The following is a 16659-nucleotide window of genomic DNA, read 5'->3' on the forward strand; positions in this document are numbered from 1 at the left end:
TGCAAAACGAGCTGCACAGTGGGAGGTAAGTATGATATGCTTGTTATTTTCCTTTTTTTTCTTTTAAATGAACCTTTAGTGTCACTTTAAGGCCTTAGTGGGACAGAACCTGCTAGCTCAGTGGGGGAATCGATCCACTGATCCCCCTGAGTAGGCGGATGACAGGTCGATCTCCGCTTACTGAGCTATGGGGAGATCTGGCAAAAACTGAGACAAAGAGAGTGGTAAGAAGCTATGAAAAACTGACAAGCAGAGAGAACGCTGTGGATACAGCTACAAGTTATTTGTGACGCTTTGCTCCTGCTCTGCTTCCCTTCTCCCATCCACTCTGCTCTGCTTAGCTGAGAACGTGAAAATATGCTTAATTGTGCCCGGTTGCTTTGTGTCTGTGCCCATGAACATCATAATATTCTGCTACTCAGCTGTTTATTTAAACAAAACTAACCTATGAACTGCCATATAAGGAACTGTTTAATGAGCAAAAAAATAGTGCATTACAGCTTGTTCCTGGTGCTGCTGGACTACAGTTTCTTGCTTTGCCGCACTAGTACATCACCCACATGCCGACAATAATCACATGCCCTTTTGATTAATAGCTATAATTAGCTGTACTCTTACATGTATTTGTGGATATATGATGGTGAGATGTATGTGTGTATGTTCAGCTGCACTTCCCCTTTTTAACTGACAACTTTGTCTTTTTTAATGGTCTGTGGTTTATATATGTAGCTCCGGCTCCTGAAGAGCACGCTCTATGTTTCTTGAAATTTAACATTACACCTGAACTGCAGTTTGGTTTGGGTATAATTATTCTCAGCATCAGTCTGACTGGACTATAGGGTGTTCAGCCTGGCCATAGGGGGCGCTGTCTCTTATGGCAGGCATGGAAACACAGTCTGTTGGGTGCTTTAAGGTTACTTTATCTCAGAGCCAGCCCAGTGGGAGTGTCACTCTTGCTGTGCTTTCTGGGAGAGGGTACTTAAGATGCGGATGTCACGTGGTTCAGGGTTCCGGTCCAGAAGTATGTTCTGACTCCATGGTTCTGGTCCTCCTGACCAGCCCCCAGGGCACCTATGGCCTGGGGTGCGAATCCACCCGACTTCACATCTCGGGGCTGGCTAGCCCAAGGCGAGGAAACTAAGGAAAGGATTCAGAAGTGGTCCGGTGCTGTCTCCGGTTGTGAAGAGGCCCAGCAACTTCGTAGTTATCCAGGGGAGGACTCTTCAGAAGAAGGCCACGCTTGGTTTGGCTTCTTAGCAAGAGCCTGGTAAGGCTGAAGGACCCAAGTGAATCTAATCTCGTGTGGCATCGCCGAACCGGCTGCAAGATACTGGTACCACACAAGTGTTCTACAAGATCTAGTTTCCTTGTTTGTGTTCTACAACAAGGTCTGTGGCATAGACTTATTCCTACATGTTCTACAACAAAGTCTGTGGCAGAGACTTGTTCCTGATTTGAGCACCCTGTTGGCTGCTAGACCTTGTGAGAGAGGGACTGTCCAACTAGAGTGAACATCCAGCTGTGAATGGCTATTCTCTGGATTTAGTCAAAGTAAGAAAGTTCTTTATTGCTGACTTTGACACCAAGAGTACCTGGACTTCTCCTTACCCTCTGATCCTACACTAGAGACTGCTGTTAATTACGTTTTAGCAAATAAAAATCCCTTTAAGCGGATCTGTTGTCAGTTTCTAAAGTTTCTGGGCCATCTACTACGGTGAACCCCTAGACACGAGGAGCGAGCGAGAGAAGGTAACGGTTAGCCCATCAAAACCAGCCTCTCCTTCGGGAGTAAGTGCTACATGTATGTGGTCTCTGTTGTGTAGGTTTATTGATGTGGTTATTTTTGATACTGATTAAAATTCAGTAACCAACTTACAGGTCTCTCACCGTTCTTCTTGGGGGAATCTTTTTGTCTGTTTTTTCTGATATGCCTTAAGATCAGGGGAGTTACTATTTCTGGCTTGAATTTAGTCCAAAATTAAGTTGTTGATTAATCAATTAAATATAATTTAATAATATAGAAAAAAAAATATGGTTGATGCGAGCAAAACGGACCGCCTATTGGTTTTCATCCAATCCGATCCACCAGACCGCCGTGCGCCTGGTTGTTGCGGGAAAGATTGGATTGGATTGGATTGCGGTGAATGTCAACTGAAAAACTGAAAGGCGGACCTGATCAGACTGTCCATGTGAAAGGACCCTTATACTAATAATTTCTCCCTCTGCACTTTATCAGCAGCAATTCCAGTGCTTTCCCTATCACAGTAAAGCACAATGTCAGTATGGCTGCTGGAAACACTGAGATGGAACCAGTGGCGGCTGGTGTTTTTTTATTGGAGGAAGGGTGACAAGCAATGCACCCACAGCCACATCCCCACCCCCATGTGTCGGTCAGGTCAATCGCAACCCCTCCCCCCCCGGTCGGCCCTCCACTTACCCCATCTAAGGCGTGGGCAGTGATCCCCTCTGGGCGATGGGTGGCGGCATCTCTTTTACGTCTCCTTGAGGCGGCCGTGCATCTCCTCCCTCCTCCTAGGCCAATAGAATTGCAGCTCCTTTCGACCAATCGGGAAACAGGTCTAAAGACCTGCTTTCTGATTATCTGGAATGTTAATTCGCTATTGTCACACAATTGGGTGAGCTTGGGGTAAAGTGCTCTACGCTCCGAACCCTCCCTTTTTTTGAAGCCTATTAGAGCCTCTGGCTCTAATCACATGCTTTAAAAATAAATAAAAATAAATTGGAATCCATGCGTCTGGTGCTCCACATGTAGATTAGGGGGCCGAACACATGGAGAGAAGGGGGCACCCTTAATGGAGTGGCCGCCACTGGATGGAACAAAGAACGAATAAAAGGCAAATACAGTATTTTATTTTAAAGTTAAAGTTCAAGTTTGTATTCTTAACTCAAAAAGGTCCCTTTTTTCTCTGGGCCTTCTGCAATTCTCCAAAATTCCTTTTTTTTTCTTTGCTGCTGTGATATTCAGATCCCTGTTAGATGGTGACTACGTTTATTCACAGTATGTAATAATAAAGCCACCCTCTAATGCTTGCTTCCAGGATGGATTATGGATTATGAACTATTGGATTTGTAGCGTGCATCAAGCAGTACACATGGCCGCCACCAATGTGCACTGCTTATTCCACACAAAGGAAAGTTAGGTAGGGAAAGGAGAGGTTCAGGAGCTCACAAAAGATGCAAGGAGGCAGAACAACCCAATAAGAAATGATTTCCTGAAAAATAGATGATTACAGGGCCAATGTTTTGGCAAGGATATTATTTAGTGTTATTTTAATTGTTTATGATCCAGTAGTTTGGCAAGTTGCAGTTATGGTTTACATGTTCTTTAATTCAGATTTTTACAAATAATTACTAACAATAGGGATGAGCTTGGTGTTCGAGTCGAATGCATGTTTGACTTGAACACCGGCTGTTTGCCTGTTCGGCTAATTCTGAACATTATGGGCCATTCGCACCATGTTCGTGTGGCGCTCAAGGCCCACAATGCACTGCGCCATCACAGTGCATTGCTGACTGATGATTGGCCAAGCATGCACTGTGACCCCGCATGCTTGGCCAATCACAGAGCCGGCAGCGAGGAGAGCCATGATTGGCCACAGGCAGGATGCCTGTGGCCAATTATAGCTCAGGGGGTTTAGCACACGCTCCATACTATATAAGGTCGCCATTGCGGCGGCATTGTGTAGCGCATTGCAGCGTTCAGGGAGAGAGCAGGATAGGCAGGGACAGTGTGCTATTTTCTTGTTAACAAGTGGGTGTTGTGTGCCTCCAGCACAATATACACCTGAAGCTACCCCTTATTCCTGGTGTTGTTCTGTTTCTGTAATGCAGGCAGCTGCAGTAATTACAGTCGGTGTACTGTGTCATCTGCTCAGTGTGCACCTAAAGCTACCCAATTGCTGGTTTTCCCATCTCCCTGCAGGCCATTACTATGTCTGGAAGGCCAACAAGGAAAGGCAGACAGTCACAAGCCAATAAAAGAGGGCAAGCAGGCTTTGTGTCTAGAGACAACAGTGCTGGTCGTGGACGCAGTGCATCATCATCAGCACGTGGCCATGGGACACGCTTGTCCTTATTTTCGGCAGCTGGACGTGTTGAGCCGCATCATGCCGAAGACTTGGTAGAGTGGATGGCCAAGCCCTCCTTATCCGCCTCATCCTCTCTCACCCAGGCTCAGGGTACTAGCAAAGCAGTTGCCAACGCGTCCTATTCCCTCATCTCAATGTCAGTCACTCCTTCCCTAGATCCACCATGTCCTCCTGAGGAGTCCCCCGCACTGTTTGAGCACAGTGTTGGGTACATGCTCCATGAGGATGCCCAGCGTTTTAAAGGGGATGCTCAAGAAGGACAGCAATCTGGCAGTCATGTTCCACCAGCTGCAGCATACTGCCAGGTTTCCTCCAGTGATGAAGAGGGAGGGGATGATGAGGTCACTGACTCCATATAAGTGCCTGATAGGAGAGAGGAGGAGTAGGAGGCACATCTCCAATGAGGCAGGATGCCCTCCAGGGGCCAGCTTAAGGGCAGCACACTGACTGAATCACACCGCAGAGCTCCGCCTGTGCAGGGCGCCCCCTCTGTGCATTATTCCAAAAGTTCTTTGGTGTGGGCCTTTTTTGAGATGAGTGCATCAGATCGCACCGGTGCTATCTGCAACATATGTCTCAAGTGTATCTCACGTGGCCAAAACATCAGCCACTTGGGCACCACATGCTTGACCAGACATATGTTGATCTGCCATGCAGCTCATTGGCAAGCGTACCTTAAAGACCCACACCAAAGAACAAAGCGGGCCTCTCCTTGCTCCTCATCAGCTGGGATCTCCAAACCCACTAGACCTTCAGGTGTCCTTTTATGAAGCAGTGAAATCTATTCACTGCTTCATTCTAAGGCATTCACAGAGGAGATCTTTCTCCTCTGTATGCCAGTTTATAAAGCAGAGTAGATCGCTTCACCCTTGGAGGAGTGAAGCCATCTACAAACGCTTCTAACACTGGAGAACGGCCCCTAATACTGGAATCTCATGAGACTTTCCGAGATTACAGTACTAGAAATTCACCGATACACAGAGATGTCAATATATTAAGCAGTGATAAATTATCACAGCTCAATACACTGACACACGGTGTGATTAATGTTAGTGAAATAAAGAGTCCCCCTACATACACACATATACATACATATACACACACACACACACACACACACACACACACACACACACACACACATTATATATACACATAAATATGACAGGGGGACATGGTTACAGTGTTGGGGGGTCTGAACGAGGCATAAGGAAGTTAATTATCTTCCTCTTTCCCCCTCAGGTCCCCCCACATTCTCTCTTCACTCCCCGATTCTCCACCTCTGAGTTGGTGAATCAGGGAGTGTGAATTCTGACACAGATCGACAGTGAAGCGCTGAGATCCCAGCATCATAAACTGGCCATTACTGTGTCATTCAATGAGGATTCTCAGTGTGTGGAGATAATCGGCGGGAGAACAAGTTCAAACACTTCTCCCCTGATTATCTCTGGTTTATAAACTGTTTATGGGCTGTGATCAACGGCGATCCTCTGGATCTCCACTGATCACTGCTTCATAAATGGACACCTCAGTCCTCTCTGAAACCTGCACTAAGAGGAATGAAGGTGTAGCATTAGCTGTGTCACAGCCAAGTACTTGTGGGCATTCTGCTAGCATTACACCAACGACCGATTGTAGCAGGCAAATTTTCCTGCCCCAGCTGCTGGACCGTCAAAAGAAGTTCACTCCCAGCCATCCACATGCTATGCTAGCTTGCTAAATTGCTAGCACTTCAACTGCTGCCTTTTCAGTTGGTAGACTCAGCCCCCTTCCGTGAGTTTCTGCAATGTGTGGTTCCTCAGTGGCAGGTCCCCAAACGCCACTTTCTCACAGAAGTCAATTCTGGCTCTCTACCGGCATGTGGAAGGCAATGTCCATGCCTCGCTGGACAGGGCGGTCAACGGTAAGGTGCATATTACCGCTGACTCATGGGCCAGCAGGAATGGACAGGCACCTTACCCGTCTTTCACGGCCCATTGAGTCACTCTTCTGGCAGCTGGGAAGGATGCAGGACAAGGTGCAGTAGTGTTGGAGGTTGTTCCGCCACCACGCCTCCAAAATGCTACTACTGGTTGTGACACACCTCTCTCCTCCACCCCCTCCTCTTCTTCCACCATGGCATCTTCCAGTGCTTTGTCCTCGTAACCAGCGGTTCGCCGTAGGCATTCAAGGGGCTATGCTAGTACGCAGGCAAAAAGATGCCATGCCGTGCTTGCGCTGGTTTGTTTGGGGGACAGGAGCCACCCTGGGGCAGATATTTTTTCAGCTCTGCAGGGGCAGGCCGCGAGGTGGTTGACACAATGCCAGCTTAAGCCAGGAATGGTGGTTTGCAAAAATGGCACCAACCTCCTCTCTGCCCTCCAACAGGGACAACTGACCCATGTGCCCTGTGTGGCTCATGTCCTTAACCTGGTGGTGCAGCGGTTCTTGGGCAGGTACCCGGGCTTACAGGATATCCTGAGGCAGGCCAGGAAAGTCTCTGTGCATGTCCGCCAATCATTTAATGCCAGTGCTCGGCTGGCTGAGCGCCAAAAAAAAAGAGTTAAACCTGCCCAAGAACCGCCTTCTATGTGACATGCCCACCAGATGGAACTCAACGTTGGCCATGCTGCAGTGGCTGCACACGCAGCAGAGCGCCACCAATGAGTAACTGTTTGACTACGGCACCAGTACAGGGTCAGGGGAGCTTGGTTTTTTCTCGCCAGGCCAGTGGGGCATGATCAGGGATGCATGCAATATCCTGTCACCATTTGAGGAGGCCACGAGGATGGTGAGCAGTGCATGCATCAGTGACACTGTACCTCTTGTCCACCTGTTGGAGCATACGCTGCATGGAATAATGGACAGGGCACTTGAGGCAGAATAGAGGCAGGAAGAGGAGGACTTCCTTGCCTCTCAAGGCCCCCTTTATCCAGACAGTGTTTCTGCTGTCCCACCCATCACACAGGATGAGGACGAGGCTTGTGTCAGCATGGAGGTGGAGCCTGGCACTCAGCATCAGCAGCCTTTTAGGGATGATTTACAGTCCCAAGAAGCATGTGGACTTGTACGTGACTGGGAGGAGATGGCTGCAGATCATGTTGTTCTTAGTGACCCAGAGGACTCCGGAACGAATGCCTCAGCTAACCTACGCTGCATGGCCTCCTTGATCCTGCAAAGCCTGCGGAAGGATCCTGGTATTCTTCGGATCAAGGAGAGGGACCATTACTGGCTGGCCACTCTCCTTGATCCACGGTACAAGGGTAAAGGTTGTGGACCTTATCTTGCCATCGTAGAGGGAGCAGAGGATGAGACATCTTCGGGAGGCCTTGCAGAAAGGTCTGTGCAATGCGTTCCCAGAGACTGGGAGGTTACAAACTCCTGGTCCTGGACAACGTATTGCTGAGGCTTCGGTCAGTCACAGAAGGAGCGGTGGAGAAGGTGGCCATCTGACCGATGTGTTCAGACAATTTTAGTCTGCAGCCCCAAGGTATGATCGGTTCCAGCAACCATCACCATCGTCTGATTTACATGGTGCAGGAATACCTAGGGGCAAGGTCAGACTTGGACACCTTTCCCACTGAAAATCCTCTGGCTTACTGGGTCTGGAGGATGGATCACTGGCCAGAGCTTGCACAGTATGCAATTGAGCTACTGGCCTGTCCTGCATCCAGCGTTCTTTTGGAACGCACCTTCAGTGCTGCTGGAGGCTTTGTAACAGATCACACTCGGTTGATCGACTGACCTTCATAAAGATGAATCAGCCTTGGATCACCACCAGCTACCAAGCACCTGAAGCTGATGTAACCGAATAATTTTTTTTTTTTAAATGTCCCATTCCTTCAAGACTGCCTATTCTGATGCAGAGTGACTATCCTGTTATGTTGACTAACTATCCTCTTCCTCCTCAAATGATCCTGCCGATAGCTTGGAAGAACATCTTGGTTCTGGGTGACGCCACCAGTGGCTAAGGCCCAATGTTTCAACCCCTGTTTAACAGGGGCATGTAATTACAATTCTTGATATAATTTCCTGCGCCCACTGAGTAACTGAGGACTTCTAGTGTTGTGGCACCAGCACCACCAAAGGCCCAATTTTTTTACCACTGTTCAACAATGGCATGTTAATACAATTCTTGATATAATCATTCACAGCAGGGCACTCCAGCTCCCACCAAGAGTCACTTTGAGGGCTTACAGTGTTGTGGTAACACCAACACCTTAGGCCCACATTGCTGCAGAGCATATAGGGCAGGCCCCTACTTTCAAAACATCTAACTTACAAACGCCTCCTACTTGCCAACGGAAGGAGACAATAGGAAGGGAGATGAAAAAATAGGGTTGATAACCCTTTCCTATGTTTTCCAAAAAGCTTAAAAATAGATTTTTTGACTGGAGCTACACTTTAAAAATGTACCAGTTCAAAATTACAAACATATTCTACTTAACACAACAAACCTACACAGTCCCTGTCTTGTTTGCACCGCCTGTTTACTGCTGTTCTGAGTATATTGGGCCTGGGGGCTCCACGCCTTTACTTTTTTTAATTTGGGTACGGGGTTCCCCTTTATATCCATACAAGACCCAAAGGGGTTGGTAATGGTATTTGTGGAACCAGATATTACATTAAAACCGCAGGCAATTACTTTTTTTCCGTTAAATGTCATTTTGTGCATGGACTGTTCTAAACACGATATTTAAAGGAATATTTCACTTTAATCGTCATTAAAGTCAGTGCTCCCGAAAAAACAGCCGTTTAAATAACAAAAAAAAAAAAAATTGACATTCATACATGTCCCCTGGGGCAGGAGCCAGGCCCTCAAACCCTTTTTAGGACAATATCTTGCATATTAGCCATTAAAATTAGCACTTTTTATTTTGAACGTTCAAGTCCTATAGACTTCAATGGGGTTTCTAAAGTTTGTACAAACTTTCTGTCCGTTCGAAAGTTCTGGTGCAAACCTTACTGGGGGGTGTTCGGCTCATCCCTAACCAAAAACTAATATGCAACAAGATGGAATGGAGTATGCAAATAATAATAATAGATGTATAATATTTATTTTAGCAAAAACAAAAAAAGAGAGATATCCCCTATGGTGGGGTTTTTGGGCAGCAATACAGTGTCTGTAATACAATAAAAAAACGTATATTTGTACACAGTAGAAATTAACTACTGAAAAAACTGAAAAATGGGGCGAATTTGTTATTTTATAAATGTTTATTAGTATAAAAAAAGAGAATTGAATAAATGACACAATAGTCAAAGATTGAACTCCACTTGGCAATAAAAAGCATAATATGGATGTACATATATAGACAAAAAAATGGTTCTATCACATAAGCACTGTACACCTGTATACACAGTGAGGATGTGACCCTGATGCGTTTCGACCCTCACAGGGGTCTTCTTCAGAAGGTTTGTCTATTATAGAAGAAAAAAGACAACTATAAATGGATATATATAAAATTGTTCATCATGATATGCTAAGAACAGTTTGCTGTAAGCAAAATATATATCTAGCATCACAATATTATATAATTACCAGTTGATGTGCATCACAAATGATAAAAATATGGTCCACAGTGGAGATCCTCTTTGAGGGACACAAGTAGTCCAAGCCACTTTTCATCCGCCCTGTGTATATGTTCCAAGAATCATAAAGTAGACATTTATCGCTGTAACCAACCAGAAAGCAAGGGAAGGGAATGGAGTCCAAAGGTGTGGCTTACGAGGGATCACATACATAAATCCACCTCCGGTGTGATACACGGAAGGGGATACAGGCGTCAGCAGCCAAGGGTCAGATGGGACGCACCTACAACGGAATTGGACGCAAAACAGCTAATTAGGTACTGCCCACTCCATGAATAGTGGAGAGGGCCCCACAATAGTAATATGTAAAAAAGTAATAAAAAGCTGACAATTAGTGCAGAAAAAAAAAGGGGGGGGGGGGGGGTAGTGTGCCAGCAAATCCAATAGAGTGCTGTTGAGTAATAAGTGAGAAGAGGGAGAGAAGATAATAGACCCTATTACCATCCCAACACGGTGAGGAGGTGAGAGTGGTAAGTGAAGAAAGAAGAAAAACAAACACACACATACTTGTGTGAGCACTGAAAAAACGTGACTGAGCAAGTTACTGAGGTGAAAAATATATTACCTATATACGTCTTTCAAGTGAATGAGAATTCCTTAAAAAGGTAGGCCAGGAAAAATGCTAGGTGTGAAAAAATAAAATCTTATAGTCCAAGCCTCAGGGGTCCTAAGGACACCCACCCTGCGCTCCTATATAGTCCAATGGGGCACATGAGGCCTTAGTCTGTGGATAAATGTAAATAGACAATAGTGAACATGGTGACCTAAAGTATAGGCTAAGGTGAATGTGAGATCAAAGAAGTGACTTACCCTTTGTGCAGCAAGAAGTCAGCGAGAGTAATCTCCTATAGAGGGAGGGATAAATTGCCCTCCCTTAGGATGGGGTATATATAGTATATACCTAATCATTACCCAGCTGTATTTGCTTCCATACCACCACCGGCGGGCCCCGCCCAGCCCTCCGCTTGTTGTTGATTGACGGAATGAAAGCAGCTCCGTCGCACCGGTGTGACGTTAGCACGTCATGCCCACCCGCGGGGATCGCGCGTGCGCACTGAGGTGCGGCGTCCGGAGCTGTCTCGGAATGCTGCCGGCCAGGTGACGTTTCCCAGAGAAGCGGGCGGTACCTACCCGCTCAATCCGTGGGAACATAGGACCGCAGGAAAAGGAACCGAAAAAAAAAAAAACAATGTCCGGTTGACATTGTTCGGTTTTCGGTTCCTTTCCCTGCGGTCACTGCTCTTCCTGTAGATATATTAGACGAGATAGAACTTTTCGTCTACCCAACGGTGTGACATTTCGCCCTGTACATTTTGCTAATTGCCTAATGCGGGGGGGTCGTATATTTCATGGAATGTGAATGTGGCGTGTATTACGTTGGGAAAACTAAACTGGAATTCCATAAAAGGATAGCAAAACATATCTATAGTATGGAGATTGGCAATTACTATCTGCCTCTAGGGCGACATGTGGTCACCATACACAACTATAAGATGCCCAAGGTATCTTTTGCCATACTCGATCGCATACATATCCCCAATCGGGGAGGGGACTGGAATAAGACCCTTCTCCAACACAAACAGAGATGGATTTTCAAATTAAATGCTACCATCTACCCAGGATTTAACAAAGCAATTTCGTTCGCTCCATTCCTAAAGGGATTCATCTCAGGCAGGACACAATAGGAACCTTTTTTGATCTGTTTTGAAGTTTAATAATTTTTGATTTTTTTTTTTTGATTTTTTGATATTTGATATATGACCCACAATACATCTGTATATTTATGGGCTTATCGTCAGTTATCAGCTAAAAAACCTTTTACAACCATTTTGTCATTATCTCAACATATCTATGAGCTGATGTGGTTTTCATATATATTTACAATATCTGTAAAAAATATAAATAATAATTGGGCGTTTTATGGAATTTTTATGAAATTTGGCACATTTGTAGTTATTTATGCACATTTCTCTCTCCCTGCCTCCAGATGGCACCTTTGGTCTGCATTATCGCTGTTTTAGATAGGGCGGACTCCTTTGGTATGGCTTCCCGGCCGGGTGAGGGGACAGGCCCGTGCGGACTCCTCCCCTATGTTCCCACGGATTGAGCGGGTAGGTACCGCCCACTTCTCTGGGAAACCTCACCTGGCCGGCAGCATTCCGGGACAGCTCCGGACGCCGCACCTCAGTGCGCACGCGCGATCCCCGTGGGTGGGCATGACGTGCTGACGTCACGCCGGTGCTGCTTTCATTCCGTCATTTCGGGAATGTCAGGGGGACCACATGCGGTCGGCCATTAGGGCGACCATACAGAGCGTATCAACAACAAGCGGAGGGCTGGGCCCGCCGGTGGCGGTTTGGAAGCAGATACAGCTGGGTAATGATTAGGTATATACTATATATACCCCATCCTAAGGGAGGGTAATTTATCCCTCCCTCTATAGGAGGAGATTACTCTCGCTGACTTCTTGCTGCACAAAGGGTAAGTCACTTCTTTGATCTCACATGCACCTTAGCCTAGCATTTTTCCTGGCCTACCTTTTAAGGAATTCTCATTCACTTGAAAGACGTATATAGGTAATATATTTTTCACCTCAGTAACTTGCTCAGTCACATTTTTTCAGTGCTCACACAAGTATGTGTGTGTTTTTCTTCTTTCTTCACTTACCACTCTCACCTCCTCACCGTGTTGGGATGGTAATCGGGTCTATTATCTTCTCTCCCTCTTCTCACCTATTACACAACAGCACTCTATTGGATTTGCTGGCACACTACCCCCCCCCCCTTTTATCTGCACTAATTGTCAGTCTTTAATTACTTTTTTACATATTACTATTGTGGGGCCCTCTCCACTATTCATGGAGTGGGCAGTACCTAATTAGCTGTTTTGCGTCCAATTCTGCTGCAGGTGCGTCCCATCTGACCCTTGGCTGCTGACGCCTGTATCCCCTTCCGTGTATCACACCGGAGGTGGATTTATGTATGCGATCCCTCGTAAGCCACACCTTTGGACTCCGTTCCCTTCCTTTCTGGTTGGTTACAGCGATAAATGTCTACTTTATGATTCTTGGCACATATACACAGGGCGGATGAAAAGTGGCTTGGACTACTTGTGTCCTTCAAAGAGGATCTCCACTGTGGACCATATTTTTATCATTAGTGATGCACATCAACTGGTAATTATATAATATTGTGATGCTAGATATATATTTTGCTTACAGCAAACTGTTCTTAGCATATCATGATGAACAATTTTATATATATCCATTTATAGTTGTCTTTTTTCTTCTATAATAGACAAACCTTCTGGAGAAGACCCCTGTGAGGGTCGAAACATGTCAGGGTCACATCCTCACTGTGTATACAGGTGTACAGTGCTTATGTGATACAACCATTTTTTTGTCTATATATGTACATCCATATTATGCTTTTTATTGCCAAGTGGAGTTCAATCTTTGACTATTGGGTCATTTATTCAATTCTCTTTTTTTATACTAATAAACATTTATAAAACAACAAATTCGCCCCATTTTTCAGTTTTTTCAGTAGTTAATTTCTACTGTGTACAAATATACATTTTTTATTGTATTACACATACTGTATTGCTGCCCAAAAAACCCCACCATAGGGGATATCTCTCTCTTTTTTGTTTTTTTATTATAATCCAGGGGTGAACAGCACTCTAACTTTTTAGTGGTGTGTTACTTTTTTTCTTGTTTAATATTTATTTTACCAAACCCTCCTTCAAAACCCCCTCCCCAGCCTAATTTAGGTTTAGTACCTAACCTTAATGCCTAAATACAGGTAATCTTTACAGCAAGTTGTAGAAGCTACACCTGATACAGCCACCATTAAATAGTGAACCATCACTAATCTCTGCCTTCAAGAAATAAAGCCACATACTTGAAGAGTAACAGAACAGTAGCACAATACTCCCAGATGTTTATCTTCTGTATCCCAGAGATTCCCTTTTCCTTCTCGCTGAATGTTACTTGGAGTTATTTGCTATTTATATGACTTTCTGATGTTTATCTTCAAGAGCAGATGGTGAAGGTACTTCCCGTTTTTCCAGAACAGTTCATATAAATTAATAACTCAAATCAATAACTTTACTGGTAGTGTAATGCCACGTACACACGAATAGGGATGAGCTTTGAGTTTGAGACAAACTCATGTTCGACTCGAACATTGCCTGTTCAGCGAACAATTTGGGCTGTTTGCGGCAAATTCAAAAAGCCGGAACACCCTATACAAGTCTATGGGAGAAATCTAAAGTGCTAATATGCAAGTTACTGTCCTAAAAAGTGTTTGGGGACCTGGGTCAATGCAAAAAAAAAAAAAGTTTTAAAAAATGTCCGTCTTTTCAGGAGCAGTGATTTTAATAATGATTAAAGTGAAACAATAAAAGTGTAATATTCCTTTAAATTTCGTACCTGGGGGGTGTATATATATAGTATGCCTGTGAAGGGGTGCATGTTTCTGGTGCTTAGAACTGTCCCTGCACAAAGTGTCATTTCGCAAGGAAAAAAAAAGTCTTAAAATCACTTTGAATTGTTGGCTCCCATAATACAGAGAACACTCAATGAGTGTAGTGTTCTCTGTATTATGGAGCCGACAATTCATTCATTGATAAAAAAAAAAAAAAAAGTGTGGGGTTCCCCTAAATTCAATTACCAGGCCCTTCAGGTCTGGTATAGATATTAAGGGGAACATGCCCTCAACATTGGGAGGATCCTTGAGAGGGCCTGGTGAATTTAGGGGAACCCCATGCTTTGCTTTTTTTTTAATCAATGAATAAATGAATGAATTGTCGGCTCTCGTAATACAGAGAACACTCATTGAGTGTTCTCTGTATTACGAGAGCCGACAATTCAAAGTGATTTTAAAAGACATTTTCCCTTGCGAAATGACACTTTGTGCAGGGACAGTTCTAAGCACGGGAAACATGCGCCCCTTCACAGGCATACTATACACACCCCCCCGGTATGAAATTTAAAGGAATATTACACTTTTATTGTTTCACTTTAATCATTATTAAAATCACTGCTCCTGAAAAGACGGACATTTTTAAAACTTTTTTTTGCATTGATCCATGTCCCCTGGGGCAGGACCCAGGTCCCCAAAACACTTTTTAGGACAGTAACTTGCATATTATCCTTTAAAATTAGCACTTTAGATTTTGAACGTTCATGTCCCATAGACTTTAATAGGGTTCTAAAGTTCACACAAAGTTTAGGTCTGTTCGCAGGTTCTGGTGCAAACCGAACAGGGGGGTGTTCGGCTCTTCCTTAATGGGGAGGTTTTGCAATCTTGCTGGTTCTAATAATTGTTAGGGTGCTTTGGGATCAACATGATGTTTTCCCCATTGGCACTATAATCCCACTGAAGTCTAAACCTGGTTGTTAACCATTAGGCAATGTCCCATTTTAATGCTTTGGGGTTGAGGGGTTTTGGCTAATATATATTTTTATGAATTTTTGCTACCAATAAAGTTTTTATCTTTCAGTAATTAAAGCCACGTGTGCAGCAGCTTTTCTCGGGATGGAATATCCTTGCAGTTCTGATCTTGTTACTGTTTAGTGTAGCTGTGAGGACCACGCCAATTTCAGCAAGTTGGCAGTCTATATACATTTTTACCCATATATGGCCATTTTTTGCTGTTGTATTGTAAATGTCCTCGTTACAGCGGTGGTCAGTGATAATGCTACTATATTGGTCAGTTTAGATGTTCATGTAACATTGGTGGTCGAAGTAAATAACAATGGTGGTCAGTATTAAAGCGTTTGTGACTTTGCTGGTATCCCCTAAATTGTGTGTGTTGTAAAGTTAAGGACCATTAGCTCTCGTGGCAAATGCTTTTGTCAGTGATTCAAGACAATCAGGAACTACACTTGAGGGTGTGGTAGCCCATTTTTTATTTTTTATTTTTAAATAAAAACACACACACGAAAGTTCATACATGCACTTGGATGCCCACACAGGGCTTCTTCTCCAGCAAATAAAACACACAGAAAATGCTAGCCCACCTGGCTCTTTAGCAGTACATCTGCTCTTTTTCCTGGTCACACAGACCACAGGATTCCTCAATGTGGATGGCTTCCCTTTAGCGTCCACAGCTCCGCTCTGGCCTTAGCCCTCAGGCCGTTGTACTGCCTCTTGGAGTCACAAATTCTGGCTGCCTCCTGCAGCCCCTCTGACTCATGGGAGACCTCCGGTCTCTCTGGGTGTGGAGCAGTCTCCAACTGGGAACCATGTGGTCTTCCCATTCCCTCATCATAAGTGCTGTGCTCACCTGAGCACACACACCCTGCTGGTAATCTACAAAGTCTGAACACAGGGTTGGAGATCCCATCCCACCCAAGACACTATGGAATCTCCAAACTACAGAGCCCCAAGACCGAATACCAAAACCTGGAGAAAGCTGCGAAAGCAGTTTTCTCCAGTCCACATTTATGCTCTGTAGCCTTGCGCCAAGCAAATGTGCATACCCTGTGTCCCCCAAACTATCAATTTTACCTCCCCTTGTTCCGACCCCAAAAGGAGGAGGAACACAAAAGCCCGAATCCTTGATTGGGGCACTCCTGCGCCAACTGTTCGCTGCGTAGGCCCAATTTTTTAAAATTAATTAATTATTTTTTTTACGGGTGTGTTTCCGGGCACGCAACGGGGTACTACAATTCTGCATCCTCAGCCTACTCCCTCTGTCCTTGTGGTTCCTGAGCTCACATTTCTTTTCTAGTGGCCCACTGCCTTTCAACTCAGTTTCCAGATTCTGTAGGGAACCTGCTCCAGACATCACACCTGATGAGGAACCACCCTTTCCCTCACCGGTACCAGTTTTCCCCATCACAATAGGTCTCTTGGGTTTACCAACTCCTTTGCCTTTACCATTGACTACCAACTCCCCAGAGCTCTGTTTATTATGCTCATTTTCCAAGAAAAAATAAATAAAAGTTCATATCCAGGCCACTATTTACGTT

Source organism: Lithobates pipiens, unplaced genomic scaffold, assembly GCF_037356315.1.
Source record: "Lithobates pipiens isolate NorthernLeopardFrog02 unplaced genomic scaffold, aLitPip1_a1.2 Scaffold_18, whole genome shotgun sequence".
In the NCBI taxonomy this organism is placed as follows: Eukaryota; Metazoa; Chordata; class Amphibia; order Anura; family Ranidae; genus Lithobates; species Lithobates pipiens.